This window comes from Protopterus annectens, chromosome 5.part0, assembly GCF_019279795.1.
Source record: "Protopterus annectens isolate FY-2018-M chromosome 5.part0, PAN1.0, whole genome shotgun sequence".
Lineage (NCBI taxonomy): Eukaryota > Metazoa > Chordata > Ceratodontiformes > Protopteridae > Protopterus > Protopterus annectens.
The window spans coordinates 1408620659-1408646092 of NC_056735.1; the positions used below are offsets into that span (position 1 = coordinate 1408620659).

At 43.6% G+C, this 25434-nt stretch overlaps 1 protein-coding gene across 1 annotated transcript in view; it reads left to right on the top strand.

Annotated features, from left to right (window-relative positions):
* TFDP1 (transcription factor Dp-1) overlaps positions 1–25434 on the top strand; it is a 1398147-nt gene that overhangs the window by 1055439 nt on the left and 317274 nt on the right. The gene's annotated exons all lie outside the window — the stretch shown is intronic.

The following is a 25434-nucleotide window of genomic DNA, read 5'->3' on the forward strand; positions in this document are numbered from 1 at the left end:
TTGCTCATTACTCTTAGTACTTACTGTCTGCAACAAAAGCTGGCTAAAGCAGGTAATAACATCAGTAATGACACCAGTTACATGACTGTTTACATATGCAGTGTTTTGTTGCCTGTACACAATGCATAGGGGATTATTTTGGCTTTGATTGTTTACCTACACATTATTCAGCGTCTTCTCTACTAATGTGTTATACTTGCTCATTAGTAGTAGTACAGTTCCAGTTTCAGCATAGGTGAAATATATCAAGTAGCAACTGTTTGCATAACTACTTATTATATGTAAGCTATTGAAGTGTGCCTACTCATCTGATCCCATTAAATGCATTGTGTTCAGGAATTCTGTTAACAGTATTCGGCCTGCTTAAGTTATTTTTTTTTCTGTTTATTGTGGTCATTTCAAGCGTAGTATAGCCCCTACTGTTCTCAGCATTCACTTCATTGTCAGTGTTTGTTTTTTGGAGGTTGGTATTTAGATAGTTTTTTTCATTGACTGTAAAAATAAATAAAAGTAGTAATGATGTAGAAGCAGGGGTTATAGAACCAGTGTCAGCTATACACACAGGTAAAGGGTTTTACTCCAGAATCTTTTTGGTACCTGAAAATGAGCACTACTACTGATCCGTTCTAGATTTGCACTGTTTACACACCTTTATAAAAGTTTCCTTTTTTGTTTTCAAAATAACGTATTTCGTTTGGTTATAGATTGGCCTTACCCATCCCATTGGCAATAAATCTGTTACCCTAATGAGAATAACTGAGATCATACCATAGATAATGTGAGGGGACGCATACATCGGGTAATTCATTTAGGAGCTGCCTCTGTCCATTAGTAGAACAAGGGGCAGACCTGGAGTAAATTTTCTGTTTCCATCCTTAGATCTAAGTTGCACTTGAATATGGACATGGATGAACTTTTTCTGTGGATGACTGTTTCCCACAGCAACTGTATCTTCTATGAGATATACCTGTCCCTTCAAACCATTGTGTTGATGTTACAGAAGTTTAAAACCGTGGACCAAGTGTTTCTGATGCCATTTGACTTGCTGATGTGCAGATTCAATACAGCATTTTATGGCTTTTAGTTGGCCCTTGATTTTGGCACCAGTTATTTAGGACAGATCTTCCTGCAGGATGGCCAAGTCATTTGGTCATTCAGTGACTACTCCTAGCTTGCAGTCATCTGCCAACTGTCATCCAGAGCCCTTTGGTATTTGCTTTTACTTCAGGAAAGTAGATGCCAAACAGTAGAGGTACCAGCACAGACCCGGGGGGAGACTCCACTGGTGACTGGTCTCTCTGTGAAGGTAACTTCCCTTAGTGTGACTGAATCCCATCAGTAAGTCAATCCGGCAGGTAACATAGGGGCATATTCAGTTTGTTCAGCTTTTCTACTGTGCAGGTAGAGGTATGCAGCCTTTTCAAAAAAATCAACCAGGTTGAGTAAGTATAACCTGCCCTTGACTAATAAAACCTTTGACTGGTCCAATATTTGGAGGATGTTCATCGTGCATACAGCTGCAGTCATAACAGTCCAATATTTGGAGGATGTTCATCGTGCATACAGCTGCAGTCATAACAGATGGGTTTTCCTGTCATCAGGCGGTTCCTCGGTCCGCCGAATTCCAAAGTCTACGTCTGGCGTCGGATGTCATCGCTTCTTCCTGACGTCAGTGCGACAGGGGTATAAAAGAACCAGCCAACGCCATTTTCTCCAGTCTTTCTTGCCACGCGGTGCCCGAAGCAGAAGCAGTTCGCAAGTGCCGGTCGGCCAGCTCCTGAGATTACGAATATTTTTCAACCGGTCTTCTTGAAAGCTAAGTACCCTGTTGGGGAAACTTTTCTTGCCTCAGACCGATGTCAGACAAAGTTAATTGCATTTCATGTGGGAAGCAAATACCGCATAAGGATTTTCATTCCCTCTGCATTCCTAGCTTAGGCCCAGACCACGTCTCGGCCTGTCATTTTTGTGCTACATTCAACAGACGCACTATTAAGCGTCGGGCGGAGTTCGCCCAACACTATTTTGGCAAAAAGTTTAATTACATTATGTCGTCGGATACTTCGACTCCAGTTTTGAGTAAAAGACGCAAAGATAAGGACTGACATACGAGGTCCGCGACTTCTACCGACACCACGCTAAAGCCGACTACAGGTGCTCCGGTTCTCAGCGAGGCACCTACGCAGCCCCTGACTACCAATGACACTTCATTGGCGGTGTCTTCTGTGCCCTAGGTCGCAGGCTCTTCGGCCCACACCCCGACTACAGATAACGAAGCCACTCTTGGCGGGGAAACTCCGAGTTTAGACAGGCCTGCCACCTCTCAAGGTGTCTTCAGGCCTTCTTTATTTTCCATCAAGTCTTTCACTAAGTCTAAAGCAGCCATGCATACTAAAAGACAAGCTCCACAGGGCCCCTCTCAAGGCCCCATGCCTAAAAAGCAGATGCTCAAAATGGCTGAAGATTTGATTACTCTTATCAGGGGATCTCAACCCCCCTCGGACTAAAGGCCCAGAGTGGAGGAAGAATACCCTTCCTTGGACCAGGCCTCCATTACTTCAGAACATTCTGAAGACCAGGAACATTCGTACTCCCCTTTTGAAGATTCAGATGCAGAGGAGTCCATTCCCTCTGTCCCCCCCCCCCCCCCCCGAGGATTACTCTTTTGGGGAAACCTTACATACCTTGAGGGAACACTTCCACTGGGAAGGCCAAGAGTACTCAGACATCAAGAAAAGGCTTAGGGATTTCCTCTTGCTCCCTCAGCACAGGCCTCTGGCTATACCTCCTGTCTTAGACATACTAGATGATGTGCATTCGGAGGCCAGCCTTAGCCCAGATTCTTTACCTTCAGCTCCAGTCAAGCCTGACAGGTATTACCGGGTTCCTGATTCACACCAATTCCTATACAAAAGCCATGCGGCTGACCCAGAAACTATTTCACAGGGTCCCAAGGGAATTAAGGCCTCCACTGCTAAAAATCCATTACCTTCAGAGAGAGATTCCAGAGCTTTAGAAAGGTGGGGGGAAAAGGTATACACCTCGGCCACCTTAACCATGAGGGCATTAAACTGTCAGTTCCATATGTTAAAGTACCAACAGTTTCTGTTATCACAGTTGAAAAGCAAAATGTCACAACCTGAACAACCAGACTTTAAGTAGTTGCAGGATTTGTTACATAGTGCAGAGCAAGTGGGTAAACATACCTTGCAATGTGGTTTTGATGCTTTAGAGGCCTCATGTAGAGCTGCTGTTTATAGGATCAGTCATACGTAGACATGCTTGGCTCAAAGAGCAAACCTTACCAGATCATGTCAAAGCTAAATTACTAGATGCACCTCTTCAAAAAGATGTATTGTTTGGTGTTAAAGCTGAGGAGGTATTAAAGAAAATGGAGGAAAAGGCAAAATCAATGCAAACGGTGAAAGATTTCCTACAGGTACAACCTCCACGTTTCAGTAGAAATTGGCCTTCAAAAAATTGGTCCTTTCCAGCCACGGACAGACCCCAAGAGGTAGATACAGGCACCCTAGGGGTAGAGGGCAATCTCAAGGATCATTTAGAGGCAGACAATGGCAAGCACCTACACAAAGAGGTGGTGAGGATAGTTCACAGCCATTCAGAAAGCAAAACCAATGACTTTCCCCTTTGCATGACAAGCAAGGCTCAAATGGCAGCACCTTTAGGCGGAAAACTGGCATTATTTTCGAAAAATTGGCATATTGTCACAAAAGACAAATGGATCCTGGACATTATAGACAGAGGCTACAGATTCCACTTTCACACCCTTTCAAAAATGAGAGACATGCCAAACCTGCCACACAATCAAAGGGCAGAGGCACAAAAACAAATTTCAGATCTCATGGACATGAAAGCTATTCAAGAGGTACCTGCACAAGAACAGGGTCAAGGTTTTTATTCCAGACTATTCCTGGTACCAAGGAAGGGCAAAGATTGGATACCTATTTTGGACCTATCCATCCTAAACACATTTTACTCGTGCCAAAATTCAAGATGCTCACATTACAGCAGCTTCTTCCCATGCTGGGCAAGGAGTCTTGGCTGGTAACATTGGACCTCAAGGAGGCATACCTGCATGTCCCAATCAGACAAGATTGCAGAAGATACCTCAGATTTCTTGCAGGTTCAACCCATTATCAATTCTCTGCATTGCCCTTTGGCTTATCTACTGCGCCCAGAGTGTTCACGAAATGCCTGGCATCAGTAATTGCCTACTGCAGACTTCAAGGGATACAAATATACCCATATTTGGACAACTGCCTGATCCAAGCGGACAGGAAGCACACACTTCTGAAACATCTGGCGTTTGTAATAATGTTGTTGAATTCTCTGGGATACACAGTCAAAAAGAAATCTAGGTTAATACCCTCTCAAACAATAATTTTCCTGGGTGCCAGCTTGAATACAAATACCCAGATGGCCTACCTCATGCCAGAGAAACAAGGGCAACTAACTCAATACTTCAGAAAACTGGCAACCTTCACCAGGCTAACTGCAAGGAAAATCCTGCAGGCTCTGGGATTCATGGCATCTTGCATCTTGATAATCCCATGTGCAAAGCTGCATATGAGGAAACTTCAATGGTACCTAAAAAAACTGTGGTCTCAACACAGCCACAGTTTGGAAACAATTATACCACTGATTCCATGTCTTCAAAAGGAATTTCTGTGGTGGGCTCAAGCATGCCAAAGAAACACAGGTCTCCCATTCTGCAAGCCTCAAGCAAATCAAGTCATCACAACAGACGCCTCGGACTATGCCTGGGGGGCGCACATGACAGATCGGTGCATTCAGGGCAAATGGTCCCAAAAAGAAAAGCACCTACACATCAATCAAAAGGAAATGCTAGCAGTAATAAATGCTATTATGGCTTTCAAAGACCTACTGCATCCAGGCCAGCTATTGATAAGGACAGACAACACCACAGTGATGTGGTACATAAACAAACAGGGAGGAACCCATTCATATCCCCTATGCAGGCTAGCCATGTCTCTTTGGAACATGGCTCTGGAATTACAAATCGAACTTCAAGCACAGTACCTGACAGGCAAGGAAAACACGCTGGCAGATAACCTAAGCAGAAATATGACAGATCCACACGAATGGAAGTTGCATCCTCAAGTTTTTACAAAGTTAATTCAAGCATGGGGAAGGCCAGACATAGATCTCTCTGCCACCCACAGAAATCACCAATTAACAAAATTCTGCTCAAGGACCTTTCATCCACAGGCCTGGAAAGTGGACGCACTCTCAGTCTATGCCTTTCCACCTCTTCCTCTGCTGCCCAGAGTTCTATTAAAAACCAGAGCAGACAGACCAAAGATGATTCTCATTGCTCCAGACTGGCCAAGACAACACTGGTACCCACTCCTGAGGAGCCTGACGTATTCCCCACCATGGATCCTGCCTCTAATGCCTTTTCTACTGACTCAGCACAACTTCAAAACTATTTACAGTCAGCTGAAAACACTTAATCTAGCCACATGGAAGATTCCTTAAATTCACAACAGACCCTACTCTCCAAGGAGGTGCAGGATGTCATTTTGGAGGCCAGAAGGCCTTCTACTAGAAAAGCCTACTCCGCAAAATGGAAACGGTTTTGTGCCTGGAATCAGAAAAAGGATCAGAATCCTGGAATACTGAATTTACCTCAAATATTACAGTACCTAGCTGAGATGCTAAGCAGTGGACTTTCTTTCTCCTCCATCAAAATCCATGCCTCAGCCATTTCTGCAGAATACAACACTGATCCTCCTTTGTTCTCTCGCCCCCTCTTAAGACAGTTCCTCAGAGGGGCTAAGAATATAAAACCCCCAAGGAAACAACCAGTACCTGCTTGGGACCTCAATTTCATTCTAGAAAAACTGACCTTGCCTCCTTTTGAGCCAGCTGCTTCAACAGAACTGCAATATTTGTCCTGGAAAACAGCCTTCCTTCTGGCTATCACCTCAGCTCGCAGGGTTTCGGAACTACATGCCCTCATGGCTGTGCAGCCTTTCATCATGTTTCACCAAGACAGAGTTTCCTTACGAACCAATCCTTCCTTTATGCCAAAAGTAGTATCCAGGGTAGCCTTGAATCAGGCTATCCACTTACCTACCTTTTACCCTAATCCTCAAAACAAAGGGGAGACACTACTACATTCCTTGGACATTCACAGCCAGTTACGTTATTATTTGGACAGAACAAAGCCTTTCAGAAAATCAGAGCAACTTTTTGTGTCCTATGCTACAGGAGCTCAATGGAAGCTTATTTCCAAACAGACAATCTCAAAATGGATAGCCCACTGCATATGCTTTTGTTACTCTTTTCATGGTAAAACTGTACCTGCAGGCATCAGATCTCACTCCACAAGAGCCACAGCTACCTCTACAGCTTTCCTCGGGGGGGGTTCCTACCAAATATATTTTGGAAGCAGCCACTTGGAGTTCTGTACATACTTTCTCCAAGCACTATCACCTACCATTATACTCCAAATCTAGAGCAGGCTTTGCCACTGCAGTCTTGCAGGGCATCCTGGCTCCTCCTAGTTCCACCTAGTGCCTACCACCCCTTTTTTAGCTTTGGGATTCTACCCATCTGTTATGACTGCAGCTGTATGCACGATGAACATAGTACAGTTTTGTACCTAACATAAATGTAGATGTTCGAGTGCTAATACAGCTGCAGCCCAGGTTTCCCTCCCTCCTTCCCCTCCTGGGACAGGCCTAATGGCTAACACCTCCTCATACAACCTGATTGGGGTATTCTTTTATGGTGTATTTGCTTGCAACTACTGTTTTTTGATCATATTGCATTGCATTATTACATAAATTTATGTATTGCCTTCCTTCTGGGGGCATCTGACATCTGGGGCAAGAAAAACTGAAGAAAATGGCGTCTGCTGGTTATTTTATACCCCTGTCTCACTGACGTCAGGGAAGAAGCGACGACATCCGACGCCAGACCTAGACTTTGGAATTTGGCCGACCGAGGACCCGCCTGATGGCAGGAAAACCCATCTGTTATGACTGCAGCTGTATTAGCACTCGAACATCTACATTTATGGTAGGTACAAAACTGTACTTTCCCTATGTTCTGATTAGTACCACAAGTCTTTCCATGGCTTTACATATGTGGCTTGCATCTCCTTTCCCACCTGGACTTGAAATTTAACTTTAAAAAGTCCTTTCTCACACCGTCTCAACGAGTTGTCTTCCTGAGGAGTTTGCTAGACATGGTAAAAAGGATTGCCTTCCTGCTAGAAGGCAAAGTTCTGGCTTAGGCATTTTCTTGGATTTCTGTCACTTAAATGTGGGCTTTTCAAAATTCTAAGCCTCATGGCATCAGTAATCTTCACGATACCAATAACCAGAAAAAATCAAGTGGTACTTGAATTGTTGTACCCATCACCTTTGTTCCTTGGATTTTTAGGTACAGATGCTGGGCTAGCCATCCTGCAATGTAAACCTTTGCTCTAGATGATTGTCACTGTTGAAGTGACACCCAAACCCTATGTGCAAAAATGGAAAAGGGGTTGTGGATGGATGCTGGGGGTTTTAAAACAGAAACTGCAGTGGTGGGGGGGGGGGGTCAAATGTCTCTCAATCCAGGACTCCCTTTGTCTTTTCAGACCCCAGTCCTGTGTGTCCAGACAGATTATTCAGATGTTGCATGGGGAGCAGTGTTCTTGGAAGTTAAAGTGCAAGATTTGCAGAGTCCTCAGGACACACACGCAAGAGTATGGACACTGGGCCAGTGATTACAGACAATACTGTTGTAGTGTGGTACCTGAACAGGCAAGGGGGATAAAAGGTCATATCCTGTTTGCTGGTTGGCCATGATTGCCTGGAGTGCTGGCTGTACAGCATTCTTTGACTTTTCAGACATCATAATTTCATCAGCGCAAAACTGGCAGACAGACTACTCAGATCCTGGACAGACCTTCATGAGTGGAAGCTCCATTTAGAGATCTTCCAGGACTTGATCCAGATGTGGGGAACACCTCAAGTAGATCTGTTCATCTCCTTTCAAAATGGACAACTGAAAAAAAATATTTTCAAGACGTCCTTGCAGCCATGCTTGAGAGAGAGACAGAAACTCATTTCTATGGTTATGAATGTTCCTGTATGCATTTCCACCCTTTTCAATAATTCCCAAGGCACTTCTAAAGGTTAAGAAAGAATTACCAAAGATCATTGTAGTAACCTCCTTTTGGCTTGGGCAAAGTTGATTTCTCCCTTTAGTTGAACTAACCAGGTGTAGTTAATACAAGCTTCCTCACAGACTGAATCTGCTCATGATGCATCAGGGGTAAGTGGTACTTCCCATATTAGAGCAATTGATAGAATGGAGGATTCTGTTTTGATACCTTTTAGATATTTATTCCATGACGATATGCAGCACCTGTTTAAGGAGAAAAGAAAATCTGCAACTAGAAAGTCTTGCTTAGCTAGTAAGAAGTCTGAAAAGGGTTTTGACCCATCTTGTTTTGAAATATTGTGTGAGCTACTTAGAGATGGTTTGCCACATGCTTCTATCGAAGTGCATCTTGTGGCCATCTCAGCTTGTCTGCCCCTGGATCTCCCCACTGATTTTTCTTTGTGGTCAAACAGTTTATGAAGAGTGTTTCATGCGAGACCCCCTTGAAAGCAAATTCCTCCTCCCTGGGATCTCATCTTTGATGTCCTTCTGTTCACTTGTTGCAGTATTGTTAACCTGAGGATTGCCTGAAAATGATGCAACATCGGCCATTATATAAAAGTCTTATACTATAGGGTAGAAGGGATATTGCATGTAGGCTGCTGTTGGATGTAGACCATAAAAGTGATGTACGCACGTACCATCTTCAGAACATTTCTGCCACCAGTCAGAATGCCATTTTGACTGTCTGATTGTTACAGCGTTTGTGACTTCAGCCTTTTGCCGGATAAGTGTCCCATTATGGAATATTTTCTCTCATTACTGTTTTGGTTATGTCATCCAAGAAGGACAAGTGCCAGCATAAAAGACTAATTCCACATAAGAGCAGCCATTCTCAAAAGTGTTTATTCTGTTTATGCCCCAGCCACATGTCCTGCTTTTTTTTTTTGTTTCCCTTGGATGTACTGACTTTTTATATTCTTAGTCTGGCATTCCTCTTTGGGCATTCAGTTCTGAGGATGGTGCATGCATACATCGCCTTTATGGCCTACATGCTACAGCAGCCTACATGCGACATTCCACGTACCCTACAGTAGTTTAAGACTATTTGTATACTGGCCAATGGCTGGTCACCTTCAGGCAGGATATCCTCAGGTTTGGAATGCTGCAGCAGTGAAGAGAAGGACATCTATGGTTATGGTAAGATTTTACACAACTATTTATTCTTAAAAAAAATTGACCTTTTGAACTGCCCTTTTAAGGCTGATGTGTGGTTCATTACTTGGAAAACTGTTTTTTGTTTTGACATCTGCAAGGTGAGTCTCTGAGCTTCAAGCTGTCATAGTGGGCCAACCCTATGTGATTTTTCATGATGACAAGGTTGTGTTACACACTAATCCATTTGTGCCTAAAGTTTTCTGAATTTGCCTTGAATCAAGAAATTAATGTTCCCGTGTTCTATTTTGGTCAAAAAAAGAAGGGAGAAAAGACTCTCTACATACTTTGGATATGCACAAGACAGCTCAGGTACCACCTTGACGGAACAAAACCCTTTAGAATGCCGAACAGCTGTTTGTCTCCTACACTTAAGACTGTGAAAGGTCATCCTGTCTCTAAGCAAACTATTACATGATTGTTGTCCTCTGCTGCTATTTTCTGTTACTGCCACCATGGTAAACTTCTTCCAGGCAAGGTTAAGAATATTAATTAGGGCTTTGTCCTCTTTAATGGCATATTGAGAACTTTTGGACTCTTGAAGAATTCTAGAGACAGCAGCCTGGTTTTCTGTTCAGACCTTCACAAAGCACCGCATACTGGATTCCTTTTCAAGATCGAGAACAAGCTTTGCAAGGATTATTCTGCAGGAGCTCCTGAATTCTTATGCTTCAACTTTCCAGGCAGGGTAAGCTTTGGGAATCCACCCAAAATGTCACTGAGGCAGTGGGAATGATGAACATACTATAGTTCTATAAGTCCTACTTACGTGTAACAGTAGATGCTTAAATTCCTCACAGCATCAGTGGCAACACCCCCAACCATCACCCAGATTTTGCATATTTGAGGTGGGTTTCCTCTCTTATTCATTTGTTCGATTTGTTTTTTATGTGGTGTGACTGGCTGTAAATTTACTCTTGCTTGGATGATTTTGGCTTCAAGTACTTTCCTGTTCTCGATGCAAAAAAGCCTGAACAGCCACTTCTTGCGACAGCTGAAGTCTTCCCCCTCCGGATATGCTCAGCCAATCAACTATCACAGGAAGAGAGGGGGAGAGGAATCTGAGCTTTTAATAGCAGACCAGTATTGGGTTACCTGGGCAGATAACCCAAAATGTCAGTGAGGAATTTGGGCATCTACTCTTACAGATTTATTTAACATTTCTTGACTGGGAAAGTCCAATTAGGAACAGAACCTATTTTCAGTGGAGGCCTGGGGAGAAATGCTCCAGATGCATATCTTTAGAATGTGTGGGGAAACCAGAGTACCAGGAGGAAGCCCATACAAATGCAGGGAGGACATGCAGACTCCACACAGAAGGCACCCCAACTGAGAATTGAACTGGGGAACCTCTTGCTGTGACGTGACCATGTTAACTGCTGCACCCCCACTGCACCGTCCAAGGTGCAATTAGGACTTGCGCAGCTGTACTTTATACTATGTTTGGTCTTAAGGCAATTATGTTAAATGTCACTACTTTCATTGCTAATCATTCACATTCTCCGATTTTACATACTTGAATAATTAGCATTTTAGATGGTTTATAAACATATGTATAGTGTTGGTATGAGGTTATCCAGTTTTGCCTACAGCAGGATTAATACTGTTGGCAGGCTGGTATCTGAAATTTGCTAGGCTATTATCCCCTCCACTTTTACCCATAATGCTCTACAAAAGGGCATTATTCTCCAGGTATCCGTTTTCATTCTTTATGAAGCAAATCGCCTGTTAGAAATGGAACCAAGCTGCTTTATTTCCAATTTTTCAGTAAAAACTAAAAAATAAAATAAAGTTGTACTGTAGATCCTTTTCAGCTGTTTTCTAAGTCATTTAAGTCTCCCTGTTTCCAGTCCAAGATTCAGGCTAGACTTGCATTATTTCTTGGCAAAGTTTTAGAAATTTTTTCTCTGCCTTAAGCCTTTTTTTCACCTTGCAGTTTTCCTTTATAACTAATTTGTGTTCTTTGAGTTTAAAACTTGATATTTATTTGAGATCTGTTAGCTTATTTTTTGGAAGTTGCAAAAAGTAATGCTTTCAAGACTTGCAAATATGGTCATAAAATTCTTCCTCCAGGCAAATATTCCCCGTTTCTAAAATTTTTGTTGGTTTGCGACATTTGCAAGGCTTTTAAGACTTTGTGCCGTTAAAGAAAGTAAAATTAAGGTCTGTGGTGTGGAGAGCCACAACTATGACTATAATCTAGACTTCTTAAATTTGAGTAACTCAAATGCTGGCAGAGCCAGGCTGGGGATGGTTGGAGTGACCAACTTATGCCAGATTTCCCCTTCTGGGGGAGGGAAATGGTAGTCTGTGTTGGACAGATTGCTCATATGTAAGCTTTCTTGCACAGTAATTCTATAGGACTAGAGGATGCTGCCCTGGTGGTCCAAACCTTTGACACTAGACCTTTTAGTAGGTAAGAGCACACAGGCCAGAAGAGGACATAGAATGCCCTATAGTGGTGTGTATGCACATCAGCAACCAATGATCTTGGGGGGGGGGTATAGTGTTAACAACAAAACTTCCAAGGGCTGCCTTTATGATGGCCTTCTAATGTAGGAGAGCTGTTTGTGTGTGTGTTGGGGGCTTACACTTCCCCTTTTTTCAAGTTGGAGAAGGGTCTCAAGTCCACTCCTGACCTGGATCTCTGTGATTCTTAGCCAACACCCAGGGCCAAGATATTAAAGACGAGTCTCATAGACGTTAAAGCAAATTGAAGCAGAAGTCTGGTAAGGTTAAACTTTTTTTCCAGGTCCAGAACTTGAGAAACCTCTGCCTTCCTTTCCATGTTCAAAAAAGTAAGAAACCTAAATTGGATGAAAAATTCTTCTACTGATTTATCTGGTAATGTCAGCAAGCTGCCAACAAAAAAAATTGTGCCTGAAAAGGTTTAACCACTTTGTTAGAAGTTCAGTTGTTAATGGTTTGAGATCTTTGTCAGCAAAGTTAAGATATTGTTTTATTCATTGGCCAGAAATTGTATATAGAAAATATATGGAAGCTTTTATTGGTATCACTGTGTCTGCTACCTCTTCCCGTCTGTTTCTTTTGATGGATAAAAGCACTTAAAGTACCTACTGTTCTGACTCGTCCTGGTTTTCCCTATTGGCTTTCATCTTGGCACTGTTGCCAAGGAAACTGAAGTTGTACCTTTAGGCTCAAACTTTTTATCAGATTTGTTTACCTGTGCTGTAGTGTCAGTTTTGGGAACACAGCCTTTGCCAGCATGGAAAGCCTTGTCAGCAGCAATGTTGTTAATGTACTTTATCTGAATTCTTTGGCCTCTGGGTTGAGCTCAGTGCTGTCAGTGTGTCAACATTTAGATCTTAGGGATGGAGGCTCTTTTAAGTCGCTTATCTCAACAGTGTGCTCAGGCTTAGTATGAGAAAGATCCTTGTAGATTAGTGCAGAAGTAAACTTGCTGAAGACAAAATTTGACTAACTTCGAGATTGCTCTGATAACTTTCTGCATGAACATTGGAATGAAGGAAAGTTATAAGGAGTCCCTTTGGCCATTTCTGAATGAACACATCCCTGGGACATTACCCAGAAGAAGGGTGAGGGAAAAGAAGTTGCTGCACTTTGTGCTGATTGGGGATGCGAAGATTTTGGGTGTAGAGTTAACTGGCATAGTAGTTTTAATGTCTTAGCTGGGTATTTAGGATTAAGTTTATTGTGGAGTCTGCATCAATAGCTCTAGACTTCAGTCTCTGGAGACTAGATTCAGTACTCTCAACTTCAGTCTACATACATAGATTGTTCAGCATATGTCGCTCTAGTTGCCTCAACTGCCAGTGATGATGCCCTGCACTGTAAATGTTTTGTCTTCCTAAGGTTGTAGCTGTCCATCTTTTTAGTCAGCCGTGCAGAGGGTCCAGGAATCTGACGCAAGATCTTCATGTATCTGGGCCAGATTCTCTGACTTCAAGACCCATCATCTTGGTTAAGCAACAGTACTTTTTGCTAAATTTTCTAATTTTTGCTGATTTTTGTCGTTTTTATTACATGCACTTCTCAGAAAGATTAAAAAGTAGAATAGCTACTTATTTCCCTGTATTTGTGCCTGTAAGTCATTTTCCAGTTGTGTACTTGCTTTGCTTTATTTAAAAAGTTTAATTTTTCAAATTTAAGCAAAATTTTTGTTTGCTGTTCTGGGCTATACACTCAAGTGCATTAGCCTTTCTGTGCCTCTTTACTGTATAACTGCATTGTTTAGCCTGATTTAACCTAAAACAAATAAAAAAATTTACCTTGTTTGCTAATTTCCCACCTTTTCTAACTAGAATAGTCCAGTTTCCAGGCTTTCTGGTTTCAGGACTTCAGTTTCAGTGTTCAGCGCTATCCAGACCTTGCTCTGGTAGAGGGAGGTCATACTGCTTACCAATGAGAGTGGGGAGCATTGTACTGTCTAACACTAGAGGAGTAGTTTCCAACACTGAAATTGCAATTTTATTGGCCATTTTGGGTTATTTTCTATCCCTTTCTTGCATAAATACACGTGTTTGTGCACCACGGGGCTAAGATTAAACTATTCCCGGTGCCAGAAAGTCTTTCTTCAAATTTTCCCTTAGAACTAGCTAGTTTATCAGCAGTAGCAGTAAAATCTGTATACCTGTGACTAGCACTTGCTCTAAAACTCGCTAAAAAGCACTAGGAAGCCTTCATTTGTTACAAGCACTCACCTCTCCTTCGTAATAAGGAGGAAATAGTCATAGGCACTAGACAGCCTACAATTGCAAGTACCTTGCCAAAAAGTAAGGGAAAACAGCTCTTGTACTACACAAAGAAAGCACCTAACCAGGCATGTCCAAGAGTCAGCTTCCGGTGGTTTATTTTGTCCACTTGGTGAATCTGGGCATACTGGGACAGTGCAGCAATTGCCTCATGTACACAGACTACCCTCTCCTCCTACCACTAAACACTACAAACTGGAAGCAAAGCTCTCTCCAGCCAAGATTGTGCTAGACAGTCAAGAGGAGAAGGTTAACACCCACACAACACTTCAAACAACATATAGTCCTTCAAAACCCACACATAGCAACACATAACCCACATATGCGGAGGGTCTTAACATTAACCTTCCCAAGCAACAAGGACTTCTGAAGCTGAAATGCAAACAAACACCACCCCCAAACACAATAGCTCATAACACCAGTGTGACACCCTACAGCTGCCCCTAAGGCAAGACAACGTACCAAACACTTTAGTCATAGGTGACTCTGTAGTCAGGCACACTGATGTCCCACTCACCAGGCTGAACAAGGAGGAAATTACAGTTAGTTGCCTGTCAGGTGCCAGGATCCGCCACATAACGCATGCACTCAAGTCACTCCACAACAGGTACAAATATGACTCTGTCATTGTCCATGTTAGAGTGAATGACTTGAGATGTACTCCCTGGACTACATGAAAAGAGACATGGAAGAGCTCTCAGATCATGTAGCCCAGGCAAGTATGACCCTAGCCCTGAGTAGCATCCTGCCATCGCCCAGAATGATACCACAGTATAAGGACAAAATGATTGCCTTAAATAATTGGCTAAGCTTCTGGTGTCATTCAAAGGGGATCCAGTATCTGCCTGCCTGGGGCGACATGATTGACAGACCACAATGCTTTGCAAGGGATAGATGTTCTTCGTGTTGCAGTCATTACATTTGGGTTATCAGCCTGCAGGTAGCCCTCAGCCGGCCTGAATACCAGAGTCTTGGATTCCTGCATCAGATGCGGTTTCCTCTTCCATGATGTCAGGTTATCAGGGGTATAAAACATGCAGCCGACACCATTACATCAGTCTTTCTTGCCGCACGGTGCCCAAAGCAGAAGCAGTTCACAAGTGCCCATCGGCTGACTCCTAAAATTTTCGTTTTCGAGTTTCAGAACCGAAGTTTTCAAAAAAGCTAAGTACCCCGTTGGGGATCCTTTTTCTTGCACTTAACCGATGTCAGTAAAAATTAATAATGGTTTTACCTGTGGAAAGCAAATACCTCAAAGATTTTCGTACTGCATTCCTTACTTAGGCCCAGAACACAACGTCCCTCGCTGTCTTTTGTGCGTTATTCAACCCCAAACTATTTGTCGTCGGTCTATTTTTGCAGAAAATTATTTTGGTACTCTATAACTATCCAGAAATGGCTTCCAAGCCATCCGACTACAGATATTCCGAAAAAATGTAAGGATAATGACAGAGACAGACTGCATAGGTCAAAAACTGCCGACGACGCTTTCGTGAAGCTAGTCGCCAGTTCGCTGGTCCTCAGTGAGGTGCTTTCGCAGCCCCTGATACCCGCTACTTCAGATTCGCAGGCCTCTACTGAGACCCATTCGGAGTCCGGTATGCCATGAAATGCTTCTTCAACTATGGAACCTGCGGATGTCTCTAACTTGGATGAGTCCGGAGCCGCTGTGCAGGCACCGGCTTCTGGTGGTGTATTCAGGCCTACAGATTTCCATTTTAAACCGACGCCATCTTCTTCATCCATGCCTAAAACTCAACCCACGCCTAGAAAACCGACATCCAAACCGCATGATCAGCCCCATATGCCTAAAAAACAAATGCTTAGAATGGCTGAAGACCTTATTACTTTAATTAGGGGAAGGCACCCCCCCCCCCCCGAGACCTAGAACTGATTTTCCTTATGATTCTTCCAGTCGGGATTCTGATATTTCTGTTTCTTCTGATTACCAGGATTTGCCCTTATCTACCTGTGAGGATTCTAATGCAGAGGATTCCATTTCCTCTGTTTCCCCTCCAGAAGATTTTTCTTTTGGTGAAACCTTGCACACTCTTAGGGAGCATTTTCACTGGGAAAGCCAGGGTTACTCTGACTCCAAAAAGAGGCTTAGGGAATTCTTACTCCTTCCTCAACACAGGTCTTTAGCCTATCCCTCCTGTTCTGGATATTGTAGATGATGCCTTCTTGAAATCTAGCCTGTCCGCAGACACTACCTCCAGCTCCCAGAAGACCTGACAGGTATTGCAGAGTACCTGACTCTCACAAGCTCCTCTTCAAGAATCCTACTGCGGATCCAGAGACCATTTTCCAAGGACCAAAGGGCATTAAGGCTACTGCTGCCAAAAGTCCTACCCCTTCTGATAGAGATTCTAGAGCCTTGGACAGATGGGGTAAGAAGGTATACACTTCTGCTACTTTGGCCGTTAGGGCTTTAAATTGCCAGTTTCATATGTTAAAGTACCAGCAGCATATTATGGGACTACTTACACAGAAAATTATGTTGATTCCTGGCTGTGCTGAACACAAAGAATTACAGGATTTAATGCATTCTGCTGAACAAGTTGATAAACATACTTTGCAATGTGGTTTTGACTCATTAAAAGCATCTTGCAGGTTCGCTGTCACTGGGTCTGTACTTTGAAGGCATGCTTGGCTTAGAGTAAACTTTGCCAGATCATGTTAAAGCTAAATTACTGGATGCTCCTTTAAACCAAGACTGCCTGTTTGGCAACAAAGCAGAAGTCATCCTCAAAAAGATGGAGGAAAAAAGCTAAATCTGTGCAAACTGTTAAAGATTTCCTGCAATTACAGCCTCCCAGATTTAGTAAGCATTGGCCTTCAAAGAATTGGTCCTTTCCAGTCTCTTCCAGGCCTTCTCAGTCCAAACCCAGGAATAGCAGACCACCTAGGTTAGTCTCAGGCTATGCGCAGGCCTAAGCAGTGGGGGACTCCCACTTCCAAAGCAGGAAGTAGTAAGACACCCCCTACGGAAAAATGTCACAATGACTTAACCTCAGCCCTTCCAAGCCCTGTTCATCTGCCTGCTCCGTTAGGTGGAAAGCTTGCCCTGCATGCAAAAAATTGGGAACTCCTTACCCGGGATAAATGGGTTTTAAATATAGTTTTCCAAGGATACAGATTCCACTTCCACACCCTACCAACCCCAAGCGGTTGGCCATACCTACCCCCAAGTCAGTGAGCAGAGGCTCAACAGCAGGTTCTCTCTCTTCTGAGTGTCAGGGCTATTCAGCCTGTCCCAACAGAAGAAAGGGGACAAGGTTTTTATTCAAGACTTTTCCTGGTACCCAGAAAAGACAGCTCCTGGCGTCCTATCCTGGACCTCTCTATTCGAAACACCTTTTTGGTAATCCCAAAATTCAAAATGCTAACACTTCAACAGCTACTTCCTATGCTAGGCAAACATGCCTGGTTGGCAACCTTAGACTTGAAGGAAGCTTACCTGCACATTCCAGTAAGGGAATCTTACAGGAAATACCTACGCTTCAGGGTAGGCTCCATGCACTATCAGATGTTCTTCGTGTTTCACTGTTGCAGTCATTACATTTGGGTAATCTGCTGGTAGGTTGCCCTCAGTCGGCCTGATTAACAAAGTCTTGGTTCCTGCGTCGGTTGCTGTCCCTTCTTCCATGACGTCAGGTAGTCAGGGGTATAAAACATGCAACCGACGCCATTACATCAGTCTTTCTTGCCGTGCAGTGCCCGAAGCAGAAGCAGTTTGCAAGTGCAGATAGGCAGACTCCTGAAATTTTCATTTTCGAGTTTCAGATCCGAAATCTTCAACTAAAAGCTAAGTAGCCCGTTGGGAAAAATTTTTTCTTGCTCCTTACAGATGTCAGTAAAAGTTAATAATTGTATTGCTTGTGGGAAGCAAATACCTCATAAGGATTTTCATTTGTACTGTATTCCTTGCCTAGGCCTTGACCACAACGTGCCTTGTTGTCGGTTTTTGCTAAATTTAATCAACGCACTATTAAACGTCTGTATATCTTTGTTTCTTAATATTTTGGCTCAAGATTTAACTATCCAGGAATGTCTGTTAGCAATCCGACTACCGGAATATCTAAAAAACGCAAAGCAAAAGACAGACCGTCGAGGTCCAAAACCGATGAAGCTTCTCCTAAGCCAGTCGCCGGTTCGCCGGTACTCAGGCGCTTTCGCAGCCCCTGATACCTGCTACATTTGATTCACAGGCCTCTACTGAGACCCATTCGGAATCCGGAATGCCGCGAGATACTTTAAGTATTGAACCCGCTGATGTCTCTACCTTAGATGGATCCGGAGCCGCTGAGCAGGCACCGGCTTCTGAGGGTGTTTTCAGGCCTAAAGATTTGTATATTAAACCTACACCATCTTCAAAACTAAGGCCAAAAACTACTTTTATGTCTAAAAAAACGACGCTTGGGCCACGTGTACAGGCCCCAATGCTTAAAAAACAAATTATCAAAATGGCTGAGGATTTAATTACCTTGATCAGGGGTACCCATCCCCCTCCTGCCAAGAGGCCTAGGCAAGGCACTGACTATGAATCTTCAGATCAGGTTTCTATTTCTTCTGATTCCTCTTCTGATCAGGAATTATCTATACCCACTTATGAGAACTCTGATGCAGATGACTCCATCCCTTCTGCTTTTCATCCTGAGGATTTTTCTTTTGGAGAAACTTTGCATACCTTAAAGGAACACTTTCACTGGGAGAGTCATGATTTCTCACAATCTAAAAAGAGACTTGGGGATTTTCTTTTTCTTCCTCAGCAATAGGCCTTTGGCTATACCTCCTGTTCTAGATATTGTTGATGATGTTTTCTCAGAATCCAGTATTACTCCTGATTCCCTGCCTCCGGCTCCTAGCAAGCTAGACAGATACTACAGGTTTCCTGATTCCCACAAATTCATTTTTAAAAACCCTACTGCTGACCCTGAAACCATTTCTCAGGGTCCCAAGGGCGTTAAGGCTTCTACTGTTAAAAATCCTACCCCTTCTGATAGAGATTCCAGGGCGCTGGATAAATGGGGTAAGAAAGTTTACACGTCTGCAACCTTGACAATCGGTGCTTTAAACTGTCAATTTCATATGCTTAAATATCAACAGCATGTCATGGGTTTACTTAAACAGAAAATGATGTTGATTTCTGACTGTGTGGAAAATAGAGTTGCAGGATTTATTGCATTCAGCTGAACAAGTTGGAAAACATACTTTGCAGTGTGGTTTTGATTCCTTGGAGGCCTTTTGCAAGGCTGCTGTAACAATCTGTGATAAGGCATGCTTGGCTCAAGGAGCAAAGTCTGCCTGACCATGTTAAGGTAAAATTCTTGGATGCTCTTTTACAACAGGACAGTCTATTTGGTAATAAAGCTGAAGAAGGTTTGAAAAAGATGGAAGATAAAGCTAAATCTATGCAAACTGTGAAAGATTTCCTACAAGTGCAGCCACCCAGGTTTAGTAGACACTGGCCTACTAAGGAAATGGTTCTTTCCAGTACCCACTAGAGCCGCTCAGGTCAAACCAAGACATTCCCAAGGCTCCAGGTTTCAGTCACAAGGAACTTTTAGAGAAAAGCAATGGGGTGCCTCCGCCTTCAAATCTGGAAACAACAAGGCACCTTCCTATGGTAAACAGTCTCAATGACTTTCCACTGCAATCACCAAGCACTTATCTTTTGGCCGCCCCTTTGGGGGGAAAACTGCTTCATGCACGAAACTAGCAACTGATTACCAGGACAAATGGGTTTCAAATATAGTATCCCAGGGATACAGATTTAATTTCCACATGTTGCTAATCCCAAACGGATGGCCGGATCTGCCTCCAAATCAGTGTGCAGAGGCCCAGAAACAAGTTATGTCCCTGATGAATATGGGGGCTATTCAACCAGTACCAGAAAAGGAAAAGGGACAAGGTTTTTATTCAAGACTTTTCCTGGTACCCAGAAAAGACAAATCATGGCATCCAATTCCCGACTTATCCATTCTAAATACATTTCTGGACATTCCAAAATTCAAGATGCTGACTCTTCAACAGTTACTTGCCTATGCTAGGCAAGGATGCCTGGTTGGTAACTCTAGACTTAAGAGGCTTACCTGCATATCCCAGTCAGGGAATCTTGCGGAAGATACCTCAGTTTCAAAGCAGGCTATTTGCATTACCAGTTCTCTGCACTGCCCTTTGACTTGTCTACTGCGCCCAGGGTCTTCACAAAGTGCCTGGCACCAGTAATTGCATTTTGCAGGCTAAGAAATGTTCAAATTTATCCAAACCTGGACGATTGTCTAATTCAGGCAGAAAACAAGGACACTCTTCTAAAACATCTGGCATTTGTAAAAAGGCTTCTAACTTGCCTAGGGTACACCATAAATGAAAAATCACAACTGGTACCCTCTCAGATAATTACATTTCTGGGTGCAAGCTTAAATACAACTGCCCAGATGACTTACCTTATGCCAGAAAAACAAATTCATTTGAAGACTTACTTCAAACAGGTGGCCACAAAAACCCAGCTATCTGCAAGACAAATTCTGCAGGTCTTGGGGTTCATGGCCTCCTGCAGTCTTCTAATTCCATATGCAAGACTGCATATGAAGAAACTTCAATGGTACCTAAAAAGCTTATGGAGTCAATATTGTCACAGCCTGGAAACAATGATTCCTATCATTCCTTGCCTGCAACTAGAGTTCCTATGGTGGGCAGAGGCCTGCCACCAAAACAAGGGACTGTCATTTATTCCACCCCCTGCTGCCCAAACCCTGACTACAGATGCATCAGACTATGCTTGGGGGGGCGCATCTGGCAGGGAGACGCATTCAGGGCCAATGGAGCCCAAATCAAATGCACGTACATATCAATCAGAAAGAGATGCTAGCAGAACAGAATGCTCTGACAGCCTTCAAGGACCATCTTCAGCCAGGACAACTACTGATAAAGACAGACAACACCACAGTCATGTGGTACATAAACAAGCAGGGGGATATACATTCCTACCCCCTTTGCAGACTAGCCCATGGCATTGTGCAACACGGCCTTGACTTATCAAATACATCTACAAGCCCAGTTCCTGCCAGGAAAGCAAAATACTCTGGCAGATGAACTAAGCAGAAATCTTATGGACCCACACGAATGGAAACTGGATCCACAAATTTTCAGCATGTTGACACGCAAATGGGGGAGCCCAGACATAGATCTATTTACCTCACCCCAAAACTATCAGTTGGACAAATTCTGCACAAGAGTCCATCACAAAAAAGCTTGGAGAGTGGATGCTCTGTCCTGCAGCTGGAAAAACCCTATCTGTCTATGCCTTTCCCCCTCTGCCTCTGCACTCCAAGGTCTTACTAAGTCAGACAGGAAAAAACAAAAATGATTCTGATTGCTGCAGACTGGCCTCGCCAACACTGGTACCTGCTCCTGCTCAATATGTCGCACCTTCCTCCATGGTACCTGCCTCAGACACCTTACCTACTGTCTCAGCAGAACTATCAAATTCTGCACACTCTGCTCCAAACTTTGAATCTTGCAGCATGACTAATCAACTAATTTCACCAGTTACATCTCTCAGCAAACCTGTGATGGATGTCATTTTGGAGGCTAGAAGGCCTAGTACTAGAAAATCTTATGCTGACAAATGGAAAAGATTCTGTGCCTGGAACCAAACACAAGGAATAAGCACAGCAATGCCCAATATTCCTCAGATTCTGCAATACTTAACTGAGATGCTTCACAAGGGCCTATATAAGGCCTAGTACTAGAAAATCTTATGCTGACAAATGGAAAAGATTCTGTGCCTGGAACCAAACACAAGGAATAAGCACAGCAATGCCCAATATTCCTCAGATTCTGCAATACTTAACTGAGATGCTTCACAAGGGCCTATATAAGGCCTAGTACTAGAAAATCTTATGCTGACAAATGGAAAAGATTCTGTGCCTGGAACCAAACACAAGGAATAAGCACAGCAATGCCCAATATTCCTCAGATTCTGCAATACTTAACTGAGATGCTTCACAAGGGCCTATATAAGGCCTAGTACTAGAAAATCTTATGCTGACAAATGGAAAAGATTCTGTGCCTGGAACCAAACGCAAGGAAATAAGCACAGCAATGCCCAATATTCCTCAGATTCTGCAATACTTAACTGAGATGCTTCACAAGGGCCTATCTTTTTCTTCCATAAAAATCCATGCCTCTGCCATTTCAGCTCATTACAACACAGAGCCTCCCCTCTTTTCTCATCCTCTGCTAAAGCAGTACCTCAGAGGGGCCAAAAATGTAAGACCTCCCAGGAGAGCAGAGCACCAACTCCTGCATGGGACCTCAATTTTGTTTTGGAAAAACTCACACTACCTCCTTTTGAGCCAGCTGCTATTGCGGACCTAAAATTTCTCTCTTGGAAAACAGCTTTTCTTTTAGCAGTCACTTCAGCTAGAAGGATTTCAGAACTACAGGTTCTTATGGCAGTGGAGCCTTTCATTATTTTTTACCCGATCAGGGTGGCTCTCAGGACCAATCCATCCTTTATGCCTAAAGTGATATCGAGTGTGGTCTTTAATCAGACCATTCATCTGCCAACTTTCTTCCCAAATCCACAGAACAAGGGTGAGCGGATTCTGCATTCATTGGATGTACACAGACAACTAAGATTCTACTTAAACAGGACTAAATCACTAAGAAAATCTGAGCAATTACTAGTGGCATTTGCTGCAGGAGCAGAGGGAAAGGCTATTTCAAAGCAGACCATTTCCAAATGGATAAGCCATTGTATTTGTTTCTGCTATGTGCACCATGCTAAATCTGTCCCCAAGGGGATCAGATCTCATTCCACCAGGGCTGCATCAACTTCTGCAGCCTTTCTCAGAGGGGTTCCTACCAGAGACATTCTAGAAGCTGCTACCTGGAGCTCAGTTCATACGTTCACCAAACATTACCATTTACCTCTCTTCTTTAAATCCAGAGCAGGCTTTGCCACTGCTGTCCTGCAGTGTCTTATAGCTGCTCCTAATGCTGTATAAATCCATCCTCCCAACCATAGCTTTGGGATTCTACCCAGATGTAATGACTGCAACAGTGAAACACAAAGAACATAGTACAGTTGTGTACACTTACCATAAATGTAGATGTTAGAGTGTATTCACTGTTGCAGTCCTGGTTACCCTCCCTCCAGCCCCCTATTTTTCTCTAACTATACCTCTCATTTCTGTTACTATCTTTAAAAGCCTTTTTGGTGTATTTGCTTGAAGGTATATGTTTTGCGTTTTTTATTGTACATATATATTTTGCTCCCCATTTCGGGGGCACCCGACGTCTGGGGCAAGAAAAACTGATGTAATGGCGTCGGCTGCATGTTTTATACCCCTGGCGACCTAACGTCATGGAAGAAGGGACAGCAAACAACGCAAGACTCAAGACTTTGTTAATCAGGCCGACTGAGGGCAACCTGCCAGCAGATTACCCAAATGTAATGACTGCAACTGTGAATACACACTAACATCTACATTTATGGTAAGTGTACACAACTGTACTTTCTCTGCACTTCCCTTTGGCTTATGTACTGCGCCCAGGGTATTCACAAAGTGTCTAGCTTCAGCCATTGCATTTTGCAGGCAGAGAAATATTCAAATATACCCATACCTGGACGATTGATTCAAGCAGAAAGCCAGGACTTGCTATTAAAACATCTGGCATTCGTAAAGAAACTTCTGACCTCACTGGGGTACACCATAAATGAAAAGAAATCTCACCTAGTACCTTGCCAACAGATTGTATTCCTGGGAGCAAACTTGAGCACAACTTCTCAGATGGCTTACCTCACTCGAGAAACAAGTTTATTTGACAACCTACTTCAAACTACTGGCCACAAAGACCCTGCTATCTGCAAGGAAAGTTTTGCAAGCCTTGGGGTTCAGGGCCTCTTGCATTCTACGAATTCCATATGCAAGACTGCTTGTGAGGAAACTACAATGGTAACTACAAATCCAATGGTGTTAACATTCTCAGGACCTGGAATCAATGATTCCTATCATTCCTTGTATAAAGACAGAGTCCCTTTGGTGGGCAGAGGCCTTCTACTATAACAAGGTGCTCTCTTTCATTCTACCCCCTGCCACCCAAACCCTAACAACAAACTCATCAGACTATGCATGGGGGGGCTCGCTTGGCAGGGCAGTGCATGCAGGGCAAATGGAACCAGAGTCAGATGCACCTGCATATCAACCAAAAGGAAATGTTAGCTGTACAGAATTCCCTGACAGCCTTCAAAGACCACATCCTTCCAGGACAAGTATTGGTAACAGACAACACCACAGTTATGTGGTACATAAACAAGCAGGGGGGAACCCACTCGTACCCTTTCTGCAGACTAGCCATGGCTGTGTGGAACACAGCCTTGAGCTACCAAGTGCTCCTACAAGCTCAATTCCTGCCAGGCAAGCTAAATTCACTGGCAGACCTGATCAGAAATCTCATGGACCCACATGAATGGAAACTGGAACCAAAAATATTCAACCTCTTGAGGAACAAATGGGGGGACTCAAGAGATGGACCTGTTTGCCTCCCCTCAGAACTACCAATTGGACAAATTCTGCACAAGGACTTCCCACAGTCAAGCTTTGAAAGTGGATGTCCTGTCCTTTACCTGGTAAAGCCTCTCGGTTTATGCCTTTCCCCCTCTGCCTCTCCTCTCGAAGGTTCTGCTAAAGATCAAACAGGACAAGCCAAGGACAATACTGATTGCACCAGACTGGCCTCGCTAGCACTGGTACTCCCTATTGCGCAGTATGATACTGCTGGAGCCATGGAACCTACCTCTGACACCTTCCCTGCTGTCCCAGCAGACAGGCTAGATTCTGCACCCTCCGCTTCAAACCCTGAACCTTGCAGCCTGGCTAATTCCTTTAGCTCTCCAATAGCATCCCCTCAGTAAGCAGGTGCTAGATTTCATTCTGGAAGCAAGGAGGCCTAGTACTAGAAAATCCTATGCTGAATAGTGGAAAAGATACTGTTCCTGGAGCCAGACTCGGGGGATGGGCACAACGGTGCCCAGCTTGCCTCATATTCAGTACTTAACAGAAATGCTCCACAAGGGCCTATCCTTTTCATCAATTAAAATTCATGCCTCTGCCATTTCAGCACATTATAATACTGAACCACCCCTCTTCTCTCACCCCCTGCTAAAGCAGATGTTCTTTGTGTTATACTGCTGCAGTCATCACACTTGGGTTATACTGCCTTCAGGCGGTCCCGCAGTCGGCCGAATCCCAAAGTCTTGGTCCGGCGTCGGTTCTTCCCTGACGTCAGTGCGACGGGGATAAAAGAGGCAGCCGACACCATTTTCTTAAGT